Here is a 19,646-nt window from a genome sequence, read left to right as displayed (position 1 = left end):
TATGCTGCTAGCATATGGGATCCTCACAAAGTTGACATGATTGACGAATTGGATCATGTGCAGCGTAGAGGAGCTAGATTTGTAGAACGTAGCTATGGTAAACTTAGTAGCGTATCCAACATATTAGAGGAGTTAGGCTGGGAATCACTCAATGGAGGGAAGTTTAAATTACAGATTGAATCTCTTGCATAAATTGGAAGGACATCTCTTTAGCAGTGGTGTTGAAAATGTATAATTACCCTCCTGATATTACGGTAGGAGAGATCATCTTAATACCAATTTTGTCTCGTTCTGACCTATCGATGGCAATCGAGACTTGGGTTACCATTCCTTGATGTCAGAGTTGCTTTGGAGTCAGAGTTACTGATGCTCTCTTGGGCTATAAACAGCATGTGGTAGTAGCAAATGATTGCTTAGCACGTAGTTGTTGAGTTTGCCTCCGATCCAAGCATTGCCTCTCTTACTGCCCAGCTAAATTTACATTGTGTGTCTTCTGAATAACAGAACTCGGTGGAAAACCTTAAGTGGCACAGGAAGAAGCTGCTGCGAATGAGTGGATTGGCCTGATTGCAAGGCAAATTGCCCGCTGAAATTTACCCTCAGAAACTGAATCGACCATTTAATTAAAGACTTTGATTTTGGATCCCCATCCCCCTTTCGCGACAAATATCATCCATTGGATTCAGTCCAGTGGATCGTCCAGTATCAGTAATTTATCAGTATCATGTGAATCGTCGCGTTTCGAGGATCTATCACCTCATCAATGCATTCTGACACCTGCGTGACAATTTGAGTTTTCACCAGCCCGATGGTCTATCATTCGTTTGGTTGGATTTCAGCAGGCCTTATAAACCCAACCTGTTATCTGCCAATTTCTTAAATATAAGACGGCTGTCCACCAAGTAAATTCCATTATGCTATAAAAATACAATTCAATAGATATGAAAAATTAACCATGTTCATCTCCAAACTACATGTCTCTACTATTTCATACGTAATCTTCAAACATACTAAAAATTTGCCATATTTCTTTGCTAGTTTTAAAATTCCTCAAGCATAGAATTCTGTCACCAGGGACCAAAACCAACCGATGACGACATCATTTGAAGTTCCTTTGAAGATTTCAGATATTGTGAAACGCCGCTATCTTTGAACTTATCTTTTTTCAGGTGCAGTTTATTGTTCACCACAGACGGACGGCCACTTCTGTCATCATCAAGGACATTTATGTTCACTCTCAAATGAATGACAACACTGACGCAAAAATGCCATTGTCAGTCATAACACTTCGGTCCTTACAGAGAAGTAATTTCCCGGAGATCAATGTTTGAAAATTTGAAGTTTTTTTATCAGTAAAAGCCTTCTTAATCGCCATTGTAAACAAACGACAAGAAGCCGCGCCGGCCTTCCATCCACTGCAGCTCAAGGCGTGTTGACCCACTGTGCGCGTCAACAAGGCGACCATTCGGCTCCCTCTTCCCCTAATTCTCACGCCAAACGGTGGTTACTTTACGGACAGTCCTCGTACTTCCTTACTTTGACTCCTCCGATGATTCATAACTGGCCTTCTTTGGTGCAATTTGTTCTCTCCCTCCTATTGTTCGTTTCATTATGGTCTTCAATAAATTAATGCGCTTCAGGATGCGTCCCTTCAGATTTACTAATTAATAATCTTACTGGTATCTTCCAACACTTAAGCTATAAAAATGTAATTTGTCACGAATCAGATAGCTTTCATCTTCTATTTCATTGGAAAACTTTAATCATCTGGAAGATCTCTCAAATATGCATTACAATACATAATCTACAAGTCTATCAAAAGGAGTATTTTATATATATATATATATATATATATATATATATATATATATATATATATATATATTTTTTTTTTAAGGTAATCTACCGGTTAAGGTAGGTTTTTGGATGGACACAACTACCAAACAAATATTTTATTACTCCTAACAAAACACAATATCCATCATCCTACTCTATATTAGGTCCCTCTTCATCTCTGAGTAATTTCTTCCTCCCTTCATCCCGTCCAACATCCCTATCCTGTTCCTTCCCTTTCCTCTTTTGCCCAACATTCTACCCTCTATCACAGTCTTCAACATCCCACTGCCGGTCAACACCCCCTTCATCCACTTTTCCTGCCTCCATAGGTTTGCTCCCAACAAACCCCTCTCTTCGCCCACCATACCAAGTACTTCCTCGTTTGTTTTCTTCTCTGTCCATTTCATCTTATCCATTCTTCTCCACACCCACATTTCAAAAGCCTCCAGTCTACGTCTATCCTCCTGCTTCAATGACCACATTTCCGCACCGTGCATAGCTACGCTCCATATAAAAGTTTTTACGAGTCTTTTCTTAACATCCTTACTCAACGTCCCCGTCATCAACTCCCTCCTCCTTGTGAAAGCCTCTTTGCCTAGCTAAATTCTTCTCCTTACGTCCTACTACTTTGACCGTGTTGGTCCAAAACACTTCCGAGATTCGTAAACTGTTCTACCTGCTCTAGTAAATATATATATATATATATATATATATATATATATATATATATATATATATATATATATATATATACATACATATACATACACACACGCACACACACACACACACACACACATATATATATATATATATATATATATATATATGATATGGAAAGTCTGCAGAGGAAGGGTGAAATCGGTGCGCTGTACAGCAAAGTTAAATCGTTATCGGGAAGTAAGAAAGGAAGAGCTATGCTAACAGTTAGAGATAAGGCGGGTAAGGTAATAGTTGACGCAGGAAAGATCCAAGAGAGATGGAAAGAGTATATAGAAGAACTGTATAGTAAAGAACTCAGACCAACAAAGTTAGACATTGAAAAAGAAAATGACGTAGAGGAAGACAGCTTAGGTCCAGGCATACTAGACAATGAGATAGAAAGGGCTTTAAGGGAGATGAAACTAAATAAGGCCGTGGGGGTAGATAACATTCCCGTGGAACTTTTAAAATGCTTAGGAAAATGTGGGAGGAAGAGGCTATAGTATATGGGCTGATCCGTAGTATTTATGAGGAGGGAATCTGGCCGGAAGGCTTTGTGAGATCAGTTTTAGTTCCTATTCCGAAAAAGGTAAAGGCCACGTCATGTGAGGACTATAGGATAATTAGTTTGATATCCCACGCAGCTAAAGTTGTTCTCAGGATCATAAACAAAAGGATAGAGAGTAGGGCAAATGATTACTTAGGGGATGATCAGTTTGGGTTTAGGAAGGGGAGAGGTACATGATGCCATTGCAGTAATGAGATTATTAATCGAGAGGAATATAGAACACAACCAGGAGGTATTTGCCTGTTTCGTAGATTTCGAAAAAGCGTTTGATAGAGTGAATTGGGAAAAACTAATGAGTATATTGCAGAAAATAGGAATAGATTGGAGGGAAAGGAGGCTAATCCGCAACCTGTACATGTCTCAGACTGCTCAGGTACGAGTGGGAAACGGGGAGTCAGGATGGGCAGTTTTAGGAAGGGGTGTAAGGCAGGGTTGCCCATTATCACCGTTGCTGTTCAACCTGTATGCAGAGGAAATGATCAAAGAGGCATGCGAAGAACTGGAGGTTAGAATGAAATTGGGCGGGGAATTCGTAAAATCAGTTAGGTTTGCTGATGACCAAGCTTTAGTTTGTCAGTCAGCCAAGGGGTGCAAGCATTGCTGAGTGAATTGGAAATTCAGTGCGACAGGTATGGGATGAGAATCAATATTAATAAAACAAAGGTTATGCGATTTTCTAGAAAGAAAAAGGCCTAGCTTAACATTAAAATAGGATGGCAAAAACTAGAGCAGGTAGAACAGTTTACGTATCTCGGTAGTGTTTTGGACCAACATGGTCAAAGTAGTAGGGACATAAGGAGAAGAATTGCGCTAGGCAAAGAGGCTTTCACAAGGAGGGAGTTGATGACAGGGACTTTGAGTAAGGATATTAAGAAAAGACTCGTAAAAACTTTGATATAGAGCGTAGCTGCGGCGTTAGCGTACGGTGCGGAAACGTGGTCATTAAAGCAGGAGGATAGACGTAGATTGGAGGCTTTTGAAATGTGGGTGTGGAGAAGAATGGAGAAGGTGAAATGGACAGAGAAGAAAACAAATGAGGAAGTACTTGGTATGGTCGGCGAAGAGAGGGGTTTGTTGGGAGCAATCCTATGGAGGCAGGAAAAGTGGATGAAGGGGGTGTTGACCGGCAGTGGGATGTTGAAGACTGTGATAGAGGGTAGAATGTTGGGCAAAAGAGGAAAGGGAAGGAACAGGATAGGGATGTTGGACGGGATGAAGGGTAGAAGAAAGTATTCAGAGATGAAGAGGGACCTGATGTAGAGTAGGATGTTGTGTTTTCATAGGAGTCACTAAATATTTATTTAGTAGCTTTGTTCATCCAAAAATTTACCTTAACCGGTAGGTTACCATATATATATATATTTATATTATATATATATATATATATATATATATATATATATATATATATATATATATATTTATTATTTTTCTTTATTACATCTTCAAACCATCCGCCGAACAAATGATGATATGTACTCCGCTGATGATTCATAATTTATAAAGACCGTCCTTTGAAATTTAAGTGATCGACGCTAACCTCCGAGATTTATCCAACTCCGAAAGGTCCACGAAATCTACCCACTTAATTCTCCTTTCCTCTTCTTCTGAATGCCAAGAAATGTAATATTCATTTTGCTCGCCCGAAGGTATTAGCAGAGAGAAACCCCTGTGGGTTCTACTTGTTGTCTGCAGATGAAGTAGAGTTTCTTCAAAGATTTACCGCTCATAAATTATATTATGTATTGAATTCCCCTGTCGCCGAGTGGGTAGCTCCCTCCATTCTCCCTACCATTCTCCCTCCCCATTTCACCCCTGGTCCCCCTCATTGCATTCCCCCCAATTCCCGCCACCTCCCTCCCTCCCTCATCCCCTTCTTCTCCTCCCCCTCCTGAACTCATTCCCCCTAACCTCCCCAACTCACTTCCTCCACCTCCTTCTACTCCTGCCCCTCCCCCCTCCATTGCCGTGATATTATCTCTCCGTCTCCTCGTGTTAAAATTCCCAACAAACTCCTGGGGTCCCTGCTCCCTTCCCTCTCTCTTATCTCCCTGGACATTTGTTATGACTGCTAATTCGCGTTTTGGTTGCTGCCGCCCAGGAATTCACGAGAGTTTAAGTTTGAGGCGACGATGAGAAGGTCATGTTGATAAAGGACGCTGAAACCCAACGCGCAGCAAATTACCCCCAGCGCCCACATCCCAGCGCCCCTCCACTCACTCCGATTCCACAGTCCCCGACACAATATTCTTCTCTTTTTAATTATTTTATTACGGAGACTAAAAAGTTTACTCCTCGGGATCCTCCGACTGAGGTTGATTGGTCCAGGTTCAAGTATTTGCCCATTATAGTAATACAGGGTCTCATTGAACGCCACGGAAAGTCGAGTGCCCAATCGTTTCTCTTTTGGAATTCGCGATTCCATTCAGTCGGACTCTCGTGAATCGACTGCGAAACTTAAAAAAATGCGAAAATATTTACGATTCCTCTCGTGGTTAGCTCTGACACCGAATGAACGCTGAGAGAGACTCCGCGAAAGACTGCTGTAAAGTTTTGGCATCGCGTCGTCCGAGTCAACGTTTCTTTTTTCTTTCACCCTTCAACCTTACAGCCGAAAGTCTGCGAAGACAACCTTGTCATGAAGTGAAACTGAAGAAAATTAAGTCCTAGCGACAAATTTTCATATCGGCATTATTTTATCGTCTTAAAACGAGGCGATTTTTATGTTTCAATTTTAGGGCCACCGATGCGTCTCTAAAGACTAGGATAAGTGTGTAAATTCGTAAATTAAAATCAAAATATCTTCAAGTAAACAATTGCTTGGCTTTCCATTGCAAGGGGATTGGCCAAAAATAAATGATTTTTTCAATTCTACGATATTCACTCTATTTTAAAGCATTATGGTGTTTCTTCCTATAACATGACACTGCTAGTTTGGAGAATGGGATTATATTTCATGAGAACTCGATTACAAAACCCTTAACATTGGTGAAGTGAATTTCATTACCATACATAGTTGAGTGATCACCGACGCATATATGTGTGTGTAAATGATACACAAACACACACACACACACACACATATATATATATATATATATATATATATATATATATATATATATATATATATATAGACCAGACCATAAACACAGTAATCAACCCGAAGGTCGGTTTAGTAGGTGATGGTAGAGTTCACCCAGTACTAAGCACTATACGGCGTGTGAAAATTCACACATCAGGGTAGGGGGGCCAGTTCCTTTCCCTGTGCCGGTTATGGTTTCCCAGGAAGACCTGGTACCCGAAAAATCACTTTAGCTTGGGTGGAGGTGAAGGTGCCCAGAGTCCCTCGCCCGGGAATCGAACCCGGGACCCTCTGGTCAGCAGTCCAACGCTCTACCCACTGGACTACTGCGACCCATATATATATATGATATACATATGGGTCGCAGCATATATAATATATATATATATATATTAATGTACATATATATATATATTAATGTACATATATATATATATATATATATATATATATATATATATATATATATATATGCATATATACAGGTATCATATGTACACTAGAACCCAGGACCCTCCGGTAGGAGGGTCCCGGGTTCCATTCCCGGGCAAGGCACTCTGGGCACCTGCAACTCAACCCAAGCTACGTGTTTATGGTTTCTTTTTACATAAAGCTCAACTATGCAGGGTAACGAATTTCACCTCACCGATGTTAAGGGTTTCATAATATGCATGCATGTATTATTATCTATTTTAATTCCATTCAGTACCTTAATAGCACTGGGTTATTTGGATAGAGGATGAGGGAGGGTTTGGCTTCGCTCCCGGCGGGGCATGCATTTCCGATTCCTAATCATGCATTTATCGCCCCTACACAAACATCGAAACCCTTTCCGTCATGTGAACTGACTTGAATCAGAGTTTTCCCTTCTTTCCCAGCCACGCAGATTTACGCGATTATGAGGTGAAATGACAACATTATCTGACGTATGGCTCAAGTTAACTCAAGTTATGAAAATAATACATATTGGAGCTGAAGTATTTGACAGACCTTATTCCAAGTCATCCCATAAGACCCATCATTATTATTTTTATGATCTCATTACGATTCGTCGCAAACCGCTTTAATTCTAATCCGGAATTTGCTTATTATTTCACAACACAAATCAATTGCTAAAGATTAATTTAGCCAGCTGACATTATTTTACTCGTTATAACTTCACATGAATCGAAAATATGTATGGCTCTTTTCCGTGGGCGATGAGTGTTACACTCGCAGGAGGCCAAGGCCTTCTTCTTCAGGAACAATGTGAAGTCAATTAGAGAAAAATGTTTTGATCGCTTTGATTATTCTTCGTCGAGATCGCGACTGCATGACAAATGCCTCATTTTCGCCCATCGTCCCAGCCAGCCAGGACCGCATCTCGAGGGAATTGCGTCACGTCTGCGATCCCGAGGAGGGATGACGAATGAGTCACTCGTGGCGACACCGAACTCGTCGCGACCAACGCTGGAGTCGTTCTTTCTTTTCAAATGGAGCTCGCCTCAAAAGCAAGCGATCGCGCGCACGGCCAATCATACTGTACTTCCGCTTCGGCAAAGAGTTCGCCCAGAATCCGAAGAGTTAATTCATGCACGTCATTCTTCAAAATGTCTGGCTTAAATAATGAGTCCCGTGACCTTAGAATTCTATCAGAATGAGTTAGTCACGGTTGGAGGACAACCTTTATGGAGTTTAATGGTGTAAGATATTCTGATTTGGGTTGTAGTTACGACGGGGAATTAAGGAATTAACGATTTGTGTTAAAAAAGTAACGGGAACTATGAGAGTTCGTATAGTTCACCATAAGCTCTGGCCACGAGGCCAAACGATCAATGAAGATCGACACTTGCAGGTTCAATATTGTTTGCGGGGAGCAATGCAGAAATTCGTGGACTTCTCAACAACACGATAACGCACCTCCTCACACTGGTGAGTGGCGAGAATATTTGGCCCAAGCCACCACTGCGATGATGTCCCAGCCTCCATATTCGCTACAAATTGCCCCGTGTGACTTTCCTCTGTCCTCAAAAATAAAGAGAATCTGAGAAGGGCCGTCATTTCAACAAGCACAGATGAGATTAAAGACGCATCGCTGAGAAAGCTAAAAGCTATCCCGAAGATCGAGTTCCAGAAGTATTTTGAGCGATGGTATGAGTGCATAACATCTCATGGAGACTATTTCGAAGGGGATAGCATTGATGTAAACGGATCAATAAAATTCCTCCGAAAACTCAAATCTCCGTTATTTATTGAACACATCTTGTGGAAATGGTATTCCTTTGTTTTGCAAGCACAGACTCCCCATTTGGAAGGAAACAACTTGTAAGTGAATATTTTGGATAGCCACCAAGCGTTTCACGCATACCTGCATTTATATTCAGGGATTATGAAGAACACCCGTGTTCACAAATAGTTTATGCGTGCATACAATTCTAGTCTATGAGATCTATTATTAATAACTATTTCTCTATCGGAGGGCATTGCTTTTTCAGTAAAAAACATAAAAGGGAGAGGGCTATAACTCTGAGCGATGAATTCGTTTGTCACAGCTACCGATTCAATGCTCTCCCAAGTTACGTATCTACATCTACATAATACCCCGCAAGCCGCCGCAAGGGCGTGTGGCGGGGGGTGTTAGGTCACAAACCGTAAAAAGGAAAAATACAACATGCAAAAAAACAACACGGAAAATTACACCCACAGCAGCGCGCACACTCATGCAAAAATCCCTTCATCCATTACTCATGCAAACACATATACCGCAAAAAAACTTAAAAAACTGCACCCCGTGATGCAGCACGAAAGCCATCCTACAACACGGAAGCCATGACACAACAAGCAAGAAATTGAAACATCACTACCACATGAAAATGCACCACGAAACACTACCCCCAAAGAGTCTGTAAAAGGCGACCCAACGTTGCAGGTAGCAGGAATTTCCCGCCGCGGAGAGGGACGAGGGATTGAAAGGCAAGAGACTTAAAAACAGATGAACGGAACACGAATGAGGTCATTCGGAAGGAATGGGTTATTAAAGCAAAACACATAAGGTTAGTGGAAGAGCATGCATTTAAATACAACTAATTATTTTTTAGACGCTGAGGGTGGCAAGTGGAATTTTTGCTATCTATAACCCTGCAGTTGCTATACCGTATTGTCCGTGGGAAGAAGGAGTCCTTGAGTCGGCTAGTTCTGGCATCTATTTCCCGAATTTTATAGATAGATAGATAGATAGATAGCGGTCTTTATTTGGGCGAAATTGAGACCAAATGGTCCCTTATATGCATGATCCAAGCGACCAATGTATGTAGGAGTACGAATAATTTGCGAGACCTCGGTGCTGAAACATGCGGATCTAAATTTATTTAATAATTTCAATCTTGCATTGAATCGTCTTTCAGCCAATGATTCCCACCCCAAATCCCACGTATTATCATCGCTCGTTCACATTTCCTTCCATCGATGGACTCCTCCGTTTTTTTTTCTAGCTGCTTGTCGTCTTCTTTTCCTCCCTTCGCTCTTTCTCTTCCTTCTCTTCTACTGTGATTTTCAGTCGACAGTTTTGCTCCAAATCCATGCCCAATTAGTTTCCCTTTTCTCTTGAGCGCCATCCACAGACGCACATAGGACAAACATTCTTCTCTAAGCTTCTTCCTCGGCCGCTGTCTGCCACCATCTTGCGTCCTTCAACCCTTGGGTCACCTTCACTCGCCTTCGGTTACTACGCCCACGCATCAAATATGGAAACATATGATTTATTCTTCTGGAAAATTTTCTAATGCATACCATTTTAGTAGCGTAAAGTAACTCCAATTTCTGTTTAAACTCTCTCATCTTCTCCCTGGAGCTCCTTCCCCCAAATCATGTCCATTCTCGCAGTTTTGCATTTCTTCCCGTCTGTATTTTAATTTTGATTTCCTCACTCTAGGTCTTTGTGTTATTTACATTTTTTTCACCATTAACTTTGCAATTTTTAAATCCCCGTTTCTATTGGCAGTTTGTACTCTTTCTTTACCTACATACTATACACATTCCCGCACTCTGGTACAAAGAAAATTGTGTATGGTTTATTTTACGTTTTCCTATTCATAAATAAAATTCATGATTTCTTAGAGAGAAATATTCTAGGAGGAAATGGGTCTCTTACGGAAATCAATTCAAACGGAAAATTAATAATTGCTTTGTTCGTGAAACACCATGAGTTCCTTGAAAAATTATTAGCATGGGATACACATACCTTACGTGGAAATGCTCCCAAGGGTATAGAAATGCGTTGTGACCATAAATTGTCACCTTATCATTTTCCTCATCGTACTTTCATCACGTTTTGCCATTTTCTCAAATCCTCCTTTAGATGAAGTCACAAAATTCAGCACAACATCGCCACTTTAGTTGCTAGGAGATCGTGGTGACACCCAACTCTTTCGGCGCAACATCGCGATATTTTTCAGAGCAAATGGATAGAAGGCAAACCGATTTTCTACATTCTTCCGGAATTTTCCTCTGATCGACTGCTGCTATCAGCGAAAGACTGAGAAGGCACAAATGGAGGAGGGAGGGTAAAATGCTACGCTCCGACGTACGGAATTTTGTAATTTAGTCTTCCACACATAGATTCCCGGTTGTGACTGGTAGACCGCCAACAATAGCTGTGGCTTCAAAGCCTTGAATAAGTATTGCAGAAGACAAAGACTGCTCGGTGGTCATCGTATTGTTTTCGGTGACCAGCGCGGTGCGCTATTACCACGCAATAAACTCAGTGCTCAGAAGTTGATGAAGGTTTTAGACCCTTTCATTCCTCGCTTTCCTGCGAATTTGAATCCCCCTGAATTCAGCGAAAGCGTTGGAGTGACGGGTTGATTAAATCTTGGCCGCAGTTCTGAATTATCTGGAGTTTCGTTGCAATGGAAATGCATTATGGCATGGAAAATTGAACTTCAATCCTGGGAAGGAGTGCCATTGACTCATAATGCGATGCCTCCTCCAGCCAACAAAGAGAAACAGCATTCGCGGCGTTGTAAATCAGTTTCCGCGTGAAATTTGATTCCCCTAATTTTGTCTGCAGATATAGTCTTTGGCATCGGAAATTCGCATTTTCTACTCTCGAGTGTGAATAAAGCACTCAAAAAGGTTTCACGCAGTTCAATGTAAGAAAATAGTCCGTAATGTAAATGTTAATTTAAAAACGATGGATATGAATTCATATTTTATATATTTACTATTTTAGTCTGGAAATGTGTAATAATCTACTTACTTTATGCAATGAAATAACTTTCCATGGTGTGGAACAATTTGTTGGCTGCCAGAGTAGCAGTTAGACTTGGTTTTTCTCAAACCCTAAACAGATAGAACCCTAACTACTCGTAGGACTCCACTTCTAGATTTAAAATCTGAACCAACTTGATGCTTAGAATTTTAACTTCGGAAATGCTGACAGCATTTAAGCATCCCTTTGATCGATTGTTTGTTGCGTTTTCCATGTCGTAGAAGCTCAAGTGTGCTAGTTTCAGTCAGAGACCGATTCATGCAGAGATAGATGGAAGTAATAATGGCATTCATTTGAGTCGTAGCGAAACTTTCATTTCGGATGCTAATAATATTCTTAGCTTTAGCATTATTCCAGCGCGTCTTCCAATTCAGCGCCACCAGAAATTGACGCGTAATTCCACATATCTTAACTGGAATGGGATGTTATATAACTAGCCTTATACTTTAACGTCATATTTGTCAAAGGTTTTGAGGCAATTAGTGGTTGCGTATACTCCGTCTGTGGCGTGGGCCGTAAAAAGGGCTCGACCATCCCGGTGACCGTTCGAAGGCGGAATTTCCCAGTGTCCTCCTCGCAAGCGAGCGACGCCCCACTCGGACAACCGACTCCCCCACACTGCCCCCCGCACCCGACGCGCCCCCGGGGTTTCCCACAGCCTCGCCCGCACATTCCCCCCCCACGTGCTCGCCAGCGCCGTTCAAATCCCACCATCCATCTCCATCTCAATCGAACGCATCGTTATGCGCGCCCGCGGAGCTGTACTTATGACCGATTCCTCCTCCCCCCTCCCTCACACCCTGCCTTCCCCCACACCCTCCGACTTCGCCCTTCGGACGCTGGTACAGACCTTATCTCCCGTTCACCCCCCCCCCTTCTCCCCCCACCAATCCCACGCACCTCTCCTCTACCGAAGAAGACCTAGGCGTGCGCGCATTCCGACGCACGTGCGTGTGTGTGGACGCGTTATTAACATGCATGCCGTAGTGTGCGTGCGTGTTTGTGTATAAAAGCTCGCCTCTGCGTCCCTCCGTCTTAGGTCGTCTCCAGGAGTCACCGCGAAGAGCACCTAACCCTCGCGAGAGAGACAGTTTGAGAAAAGAAAATATCCTCAACCGCCATGTTCCTCAGAACGGTGAGTAGTGGCCTCATTTAAGGATATTTCTTTTTTAAAGCGGAAAGTTGTTTCGGGCCAAGTACCTTGAAGGTTTTCGAAACTTTATTCTCAAATTCATTGCAGACACAAACGATTTTGTTCCGTTATTTAATTGGCATATAGATCGGGATGGTGCGGTGGTTAAAGTAGTGGCTTCCCACCCTGAGCGACCGGGTTCGAATACTGGAGCTGGTAGGTACTTCTCAGTGGCATCCCGATCCCTACTTGAGTTTCTTTCCTCTCCACCCTTCATCCCTAATGGCTCAAATGACCTCAGCAGCCGGCTGCCTCCCAAAAAACTATTACTACTTATTGTGGTGATTTTTTCTACTGTGAAAAAAACAATATATAGATTAGTGCAGTAATAATTTTTAATCCGAAGAAATGTAAACGTTTCCTGAAATATTTGTTCCATCGGATGACTCCAGGACTTGCAATCCTAAAAGGACATGACTGCGAATCACTTCATAGGGTTAGAAGTTAGCACCGGGGCAAAAGGGAATCAGGTCTAGAGATATGACGGGCGGGGAACGGGACCCGAGGGGGGATGGCGTGCTCGGTCGATTCCCGGCGTGACGTGTTCGCGGTTAGGATTGGCCGCAACTGTGGGCTCACCCAAAAACCATTCTATTCTCCGTGAAAGGTGTCCAGGGTCAAGGGTTTTGTGCACGTGTGCGGCGGACGCCAGCACAGCAGAGTGATATCGCCGTACCAGGAAGTGAATTGAAACACAAAGAATATTTGATACTTCGCTTTGTTTTCCCGGATGAAGGCCTCTGCTGATGCTGACTACAACTGGACCACTGGTCAAATTGCCTGCCATCAGTGAGAATTCAAGTTTTGAATAGAGAGCAGTTGGTCGGGGTGATTAATTTTACTGAATTATGACCGTCGCCCAACAAAGGAATCACTCGAATATACCCTTTCTAGAACTATACTCAGAAATCCTTGCGAATCTCATCATTTTTCGGTAATTTTGGGTACCGAAATTCCAATCTAAATATTATTGCAGGCAGCAAGAAATGGCAAACGGGGATATGCATGGACATTACACTGCATTACACTGCGGGGATATGCATGTACATTAGGATGTGAATTGAATAGGTTCAACTTCAAGCACACCTACAATTCCATTCCAGGGTTCCAGTATGTTATCTTCCAGTAGATCAAGGCCGCATTGGTTTCTCCAGGGATATAACTATGGGGATAGTTAGACCATTAATTGGGGTGGAATTTCGAAACTAAAGTTTTCTTCTTCGGTCCCACCATTTTGCTATCGCTAGATAGAGTTAGAAATGCGACATCTGCACAATTTTGCGCGAACTACGTGCAACAGTATCGAATTTAATTTTTGCCAACAAGGATTCCGGGGCTTATTTTTCCCAGTTTCTGTGCCCATCACGTTTCAGCGCCCGTGAGAGACGTTTACGAGAAAGGTTCGAGCCATCAAGACTGGACCCACATGATTTCACCGGCAGAGAAATAATCAGGATCAGGAGGAAGGTTGAAGATATTGAGTCAAAATCTTCTGGCTAAAAACTTTGTGCTGGACCTCTTTTAAGTTTTGTACCGATCCTCTCTGTGTTCCCATTTGTCGAGGCTCTTGGGGTGTGTTGGCCCGATGTACAATGCAATCGTTTTGTCGGAGTAATCACCGAAATGAGTCCAACGCGAAAAATTAAATTTCATTTGATGTTTGGCAGAAAAATGACAACATTTTCATGCGTACATTAGCTCGAATTTTAAACTTTTATCCCCAATCGAGAAATTTTCAGCCAAGCCATATATTAGTCCATTTGCCTCATATTAGTGAACTTCATGCTATGCCCTTCACGCTCAGTGAATATTGGGCGAGAGGGACGTTAATATTAAGTCTGCCGGTCGCAGTGAAGGCCAGCCGAAAATATTCAGGCTGTAGAACGATTTATCGCGGTGCATGTATCACAGTGTTTAGTGCGCCAGTAGTTAGATGGCTGCGTATATCACTGCTGTTATTAAAATTTGTGAGCGCGCTGCTTACTAGAATAAACTTACTTACATGGCATAGCTATTTTCGTCCAAAATGGACTTGTTGCCTTGTTCAGAGTAAACGTGTTGTCATTATTCCACGTAATATAACGTGGAATAACGGCAACGCGCGTATCTTCATCGCTGAAATTCATCGTATCCTTCAGCTAGAATTCGTCGCTTTGCTCCAGCGTCAATCCCGGGAACATTTTCGCCGTTTCTACCGCGAGTGTTTTTCAGTGTGAAAATGCCTTGCTTTGGGTCGCACACCGCTGCGGCCCCGAGCTCACCCCGGGGCCGCACCTTCCCTCCCACGCCCTATGATGGAAAGTCCCCGGGAGCGGCGACGCGGCGCCGGGAAATGGACCCGGGGGCTCGGGCTTCCCGGATGATACAAGGGGCGCGGAAATCTTCATTTCCCGGCGCCTCCCTCACGGGAGATGCTCAGATGGAAGGGGGGCGAAGGGGGCAAAGTGCATCATCTCCTGGGCATCCGCACCCCACCTCTCAGAGGATGATAGCAGTCATTTTTTTGCGCCCCGCTTAATATTTTACTCCTGGCTCATACCAAAGAGATTCATGTCTCGCGTTGACAATTAATCTTGAGGGAAAATAATGTGTTAAAGGAAGAAAAAATAAATTTTGACCAAGATGGCGTTTAAAATTTTGTGAGTATGAATTTTTAGGACGGAGAGATGTTTTTAAATAATTTTAATTGACGTTTTAAGCTGGTGAGAAATTTTCTTGCTCAAGGTTTAAAATTTATATTAGCTAGATTTGCGTTTCTTTAATTCTCCAAAGCTTTAATTAAAGTGATTTCGCACCCCTGTTGATAGAAAGGGGTGAATGTTGAGGTCATGTCAGATTTGGTCTAATTTTACGTTGGAGAAACACAAAATAGTCTCACCAAGTCGTGAAAATAAAATGGAATAGAATGGAATGGAATGCGTGGAAATATGTAAAAGAAGCAGTGAACATTTCCCTAATGCATGGAGCAGCTTTATACGCCTAATTGAGGTATAATTTTTTGAAAAGACAAGAGAATAGTAAATACCAGTTTATTCCATGTCAGCAGTTCGTTTCTCCATTTTTTCTAGAAGTCGAAATAGTTGAGGCCAAAATTATCCCCAAAGTGTAATTAGTAAAATGATCCAATACCTAATGATTCCATCTAATTTCGCGACTTCGGTCGTCGAATGGCGACCAGTTTCTATACATTCATTTGGATAAGTAATCTAATAGTAATAATTCGCAGAGCTGGATACTGAAATTTATAATAAGCCAAAGTAACTTTCTGAAATTAATTTCACTTGCCTATTTATTCACCTTGTACATTCGGACTCACTTATCACATCTACTTACAAATCCTTGATAGCCGGGGCAAAGAGTTCTTTTATTTGCTGGCTCAGCCAACGAGTAACCTTTTTGACCTCTGACACCATCATTTTCAAAAGTTTGGCCGCTCAAATAATTTTTTAGCGGCTTGAACGGATGACAATCAGGGGGGGGATCTAAGTCGGGACTGTGCGGTGGATTTTCTGATTGTTTCCAATGAAATGTGCGCGACAGCACCTGCGTTTGTCTCGCTGATGTTTTTCGACTTATATTGACTTACCCTCGTAATAACACTTTTTTAAAAGAAATATTAATCGGTCTTTGAATTAATAAAGTCAAAATCGTACATTTACTCGTCAAACCTAAAGCATATTAGTTCAACAATATATGTTACATCGAAAAGTCACGGAAATACCAGCCATTTTGCGGATACTATTGGGAATTCATTTTTACATATTTTTTTGCAAATTTCACCGTCATTTGTTCGCTCGAAATGACCCTGGGTATAACTTTTGTACAAATGCCTATAATATCTTTGGGAATGCTTTTCTGGAGTGAGCTCTCGCTCTGGCACGCACCCAAGTGGTTGTTTGCCGGGTACTTAATACGTTTCGAGTTCTTCCGAAAGAGACAATATTCATGGTAAATTTGCCAGTTAAGAATTTTCTTCATTGGGTCAATTTTAATGATCACGTTGAGTTTGTGAGCGGTGGCATAAAATTACTTCTCAAAGGATAGACAATTTTTTAACCATAGATTTAAGTTTATTTCTATGAGGGAGGAACTACCCTTTCCAAACATCACAGTCGTTAAATCGGTCTATGAAATTTTTCTTTGGAATCCAAGGATTTTGAACGATGTCAGGAAGCGATCGATTGACTTTAAATTTTTTCTCCGATTTGTAACCAAATTTTTTCTTTGAAAATTATAAAAACCAATTTAATTTAAAATTATTTCATGCACCCATAAAATGTAACATAAAACTAGCACGTTTTAACGATATAGTGCCACGATAATCTCTGTTTTTAACTTAATATCGTTATACATCATGTTAAAATATAATGCAATCATATGTAACTGATGTATTACGATTAAAATCAATGTAAGTATAAAAAATTCTATCACATGCATCAATAAAAAAATGAGTCGATTTATTACTATTCCTTCCATCATGAAAGTTTGGGAAGGTCGTGGCATAAGGATTGAACCATGTCGCAGGAATAAATGGTGACATCCTGGTGTCACCACGTAGCACTTCTACATCTACATCTACTAAATACCCCGCAAGCCGCCGCAAGGGCGTGTGGCGGGGGGTGATAGGACACCACCCGTAATTTAGAAAAGAAAAAGAAAAAAAACCGCATGCAATAACCACAAAATCATATATCCACAAAAAAAAGCATACAATCATGCATGAACACTTACACCCCACACACATGCAAACACTCAATCTACATCTTACATACACATCCACCTGAAAGTATACCTAACAGCTTTGCAGTGTTTAACTTTGCTCCGACTTGTAAATTCAATGTTTTCAATATTTCTAAAGTGACTTCGGTTTCTTACTATTATGATTTCTGATTGTTCGGGGAAAGAATGAGTATTTGTACCGATCTGTCCTGGAATCTATCTCCCTTATTTTATCTTTGTGGTCTGATCTACCTAAGTAGTGTGGGCCCATTATAATTCCTTCAGTGTCAAAGTTAAACTCGTTTGTTCTGAACCTTTCCAAAAGTCAAAGCCTCGATTGTTCTCTCCGCACTTCAAGTGGTTCCCAGCCTAAATCCCCTAAGAGACCTGTCACACTTCTGTTCTTTACATAACAAATTTTTAACGAATCTAGCGGATTTTCTCTGGACTTAATTTAATTCTTTTTGTCAAATTTTCTCCCACGGATCCCAAATACTTGCGGCATATTCCAAATGAGGTCTAACAAGAGCAAAATAACACCTCTCTTTAACTTTTTCATTACATTTCCCCACCATCCGTTTTATGAAGCCAAGTTTCTTTAAAGCTGATTCGCATATTGTCCTGATATGCGCTAACCATGAAAGGCGTGGTGTTAGAACAACACTTAACTTGATCGGCCGTAGTCAGTACTGAGTTTAGTAGTAGTTTATATCCTGTTCCTCGCTTCCTTTGTTCCAAAATTTCAAAACTGCTCATTTACCTATATTAAGTGTTAATCCCCATTTATTGCACCATTCCGAGATATTGGCTAAGTCTCTAGAGAGTAGCTCACGATCTAGTTGGCTCCTTATTTCCCTGTATACCACCGTGTTGTCAGCAAATAACCTCAGATTGCTACCAACGTGTGTGCTTAAGTCATTAATGTATATTAAGAGCAGAAGAGGCCCTATTACACTTCCCTGGGGGGGACACATTTTTGGCACATTTAGGTTCACAAATAATTGAATGAACCGCATTTCTAGAATTTATGTTGAACTAGTGCGTATAATTTAAAAAAAAACAATTTGCTTTTAGGGAATTATAATACATGCCATCAACCAAATTCGGTAGAAAATGACTGATATTACTACTACGGTATTGATTTCAACGAGCATGCTGAATACTCGATCGGCAGGAGTTCATGAAGCTGCTAATTACTCTCTTATTTTTCCCCTGCATACCTGATGCAGAGCCGTGAGAGCGAGCAATAATAGCCATTGGTCATTTTGTCACCGCGCTGTACCAGCCACATGCCATTCTGCAAAAAACATCTAAAACAAAGCTAATTCCGCATCTGCAACATCGATTTTCAAGGCCATTATTCCCAGCTCAGTTGAATCCGAAGTAAGAAATTCACGCCGGCAAAGTTGCCTTTCACTTCAGTGATTAATTTCAGAATGTATTGAGCCAAATGGAGAATTAATAACAGAGTTGCGAAATATTTTTATGTACATTCATGAAATGGCAAAAGAACTGCTGGTGCGAAGTTATCGGGGAGTCACTTGCTTTGAATGGAGTGTGGGAACCATTCATGCAGTTGGATATGTGTTATTTTCAATTTTAATCGATTATACCATGATAATTAACTTTGAAATTTGATCCTCCTGTTGGGTATTATTTCTACATCTACATCTACATCTACATAATACCCCGCAAGCCGCCGCAAGGGCGTGTGGCGGGGGGTGTTAGGTCACCAACCGTAAAAAAGAAAAATACCACATGCAAAAAAACAACACGGAAAATTACACCCACAGCAGCGCACACACTCATGCAAAAATCCCTAGTAGTAGTTTTAGGGGTTTGTAGGGTGCGTCGACAGCTATGGTCATTTTGCACCACTGTCATAACGTAAAACTTATGTTCCTTTTAAACTAGGAATAAGTAAACAAATAAATACGAATAAATATATAAATAAATAAAATAAACAAAAAAAGGAAAATGCTAAAATCAAAAGCATTAAAATTATGAGCTCCAAAGCTAAAGCTGCCCCATTAAACCAGTTGACCTTAAAAAACTTAAGACTCGGTTAATAGACCCAGAGTCATCCCCTAAAATATTTTTTAAGTCTCCCCTTATCTTCAACATGTCTCTGGCCCTTTGGTATGTTGTACATTCCGTCAGGATATGTTTTATCGTCAGGGGTTGGAAGCACTCATTGCAGCGGGGCTGTTCTTTTACCTCCGCAAAGAGGTACGAATGAGTGAGGGCAGAGTGTCCTATTCTCAGGCGCGTAATCATTACCTCTTCCCTCCGAATT

At 41.3% G+C, this 19,646-nt stretch overlaps 1 long non-coding RNA gene across 1 annotated transcript in view; it reads left to right on the top strand.

Annotated features, from left to right (window-relative positions):
• The first annotated feature begins 12,483 nt into the window (after nt 1-12,483).
• LOC139687162 (uncharacterized) overlaps nt 12,484-19,646 on the top strand; it is a 37,016-nt gene continuing 29,853 nt past the window's right edge. The window contains exon 1 of the long non-coding RNA XR_011700606.1: nt 12,484-12,574. This is a non-coding gene — a long non-coding RNA (uncharacterized lncRNA). The remainder of the gene's footprint in view (nt 12,575-19,646) is intronic.

Source organism: Hetaerina americana, unplaced genomic scaffold, assembly GCF_022747635.1.
Source record: "Hetaerina americana unplaced genomic scaffold, ioHetAmer1.1.p SCAF_1, whole genome shotgun sequence".
Classification (NCBI taxonomy): Eukaryota; Metazoa; Arthropoda; class Insecta; order Odonata; family Calopterygidae; genus Hetaerina; species Hetaerina americana.
Note: the sequence above shows the minus strand (reverse complement) of the source record. Positions and strands in the feature narration are given on the sequence as shown.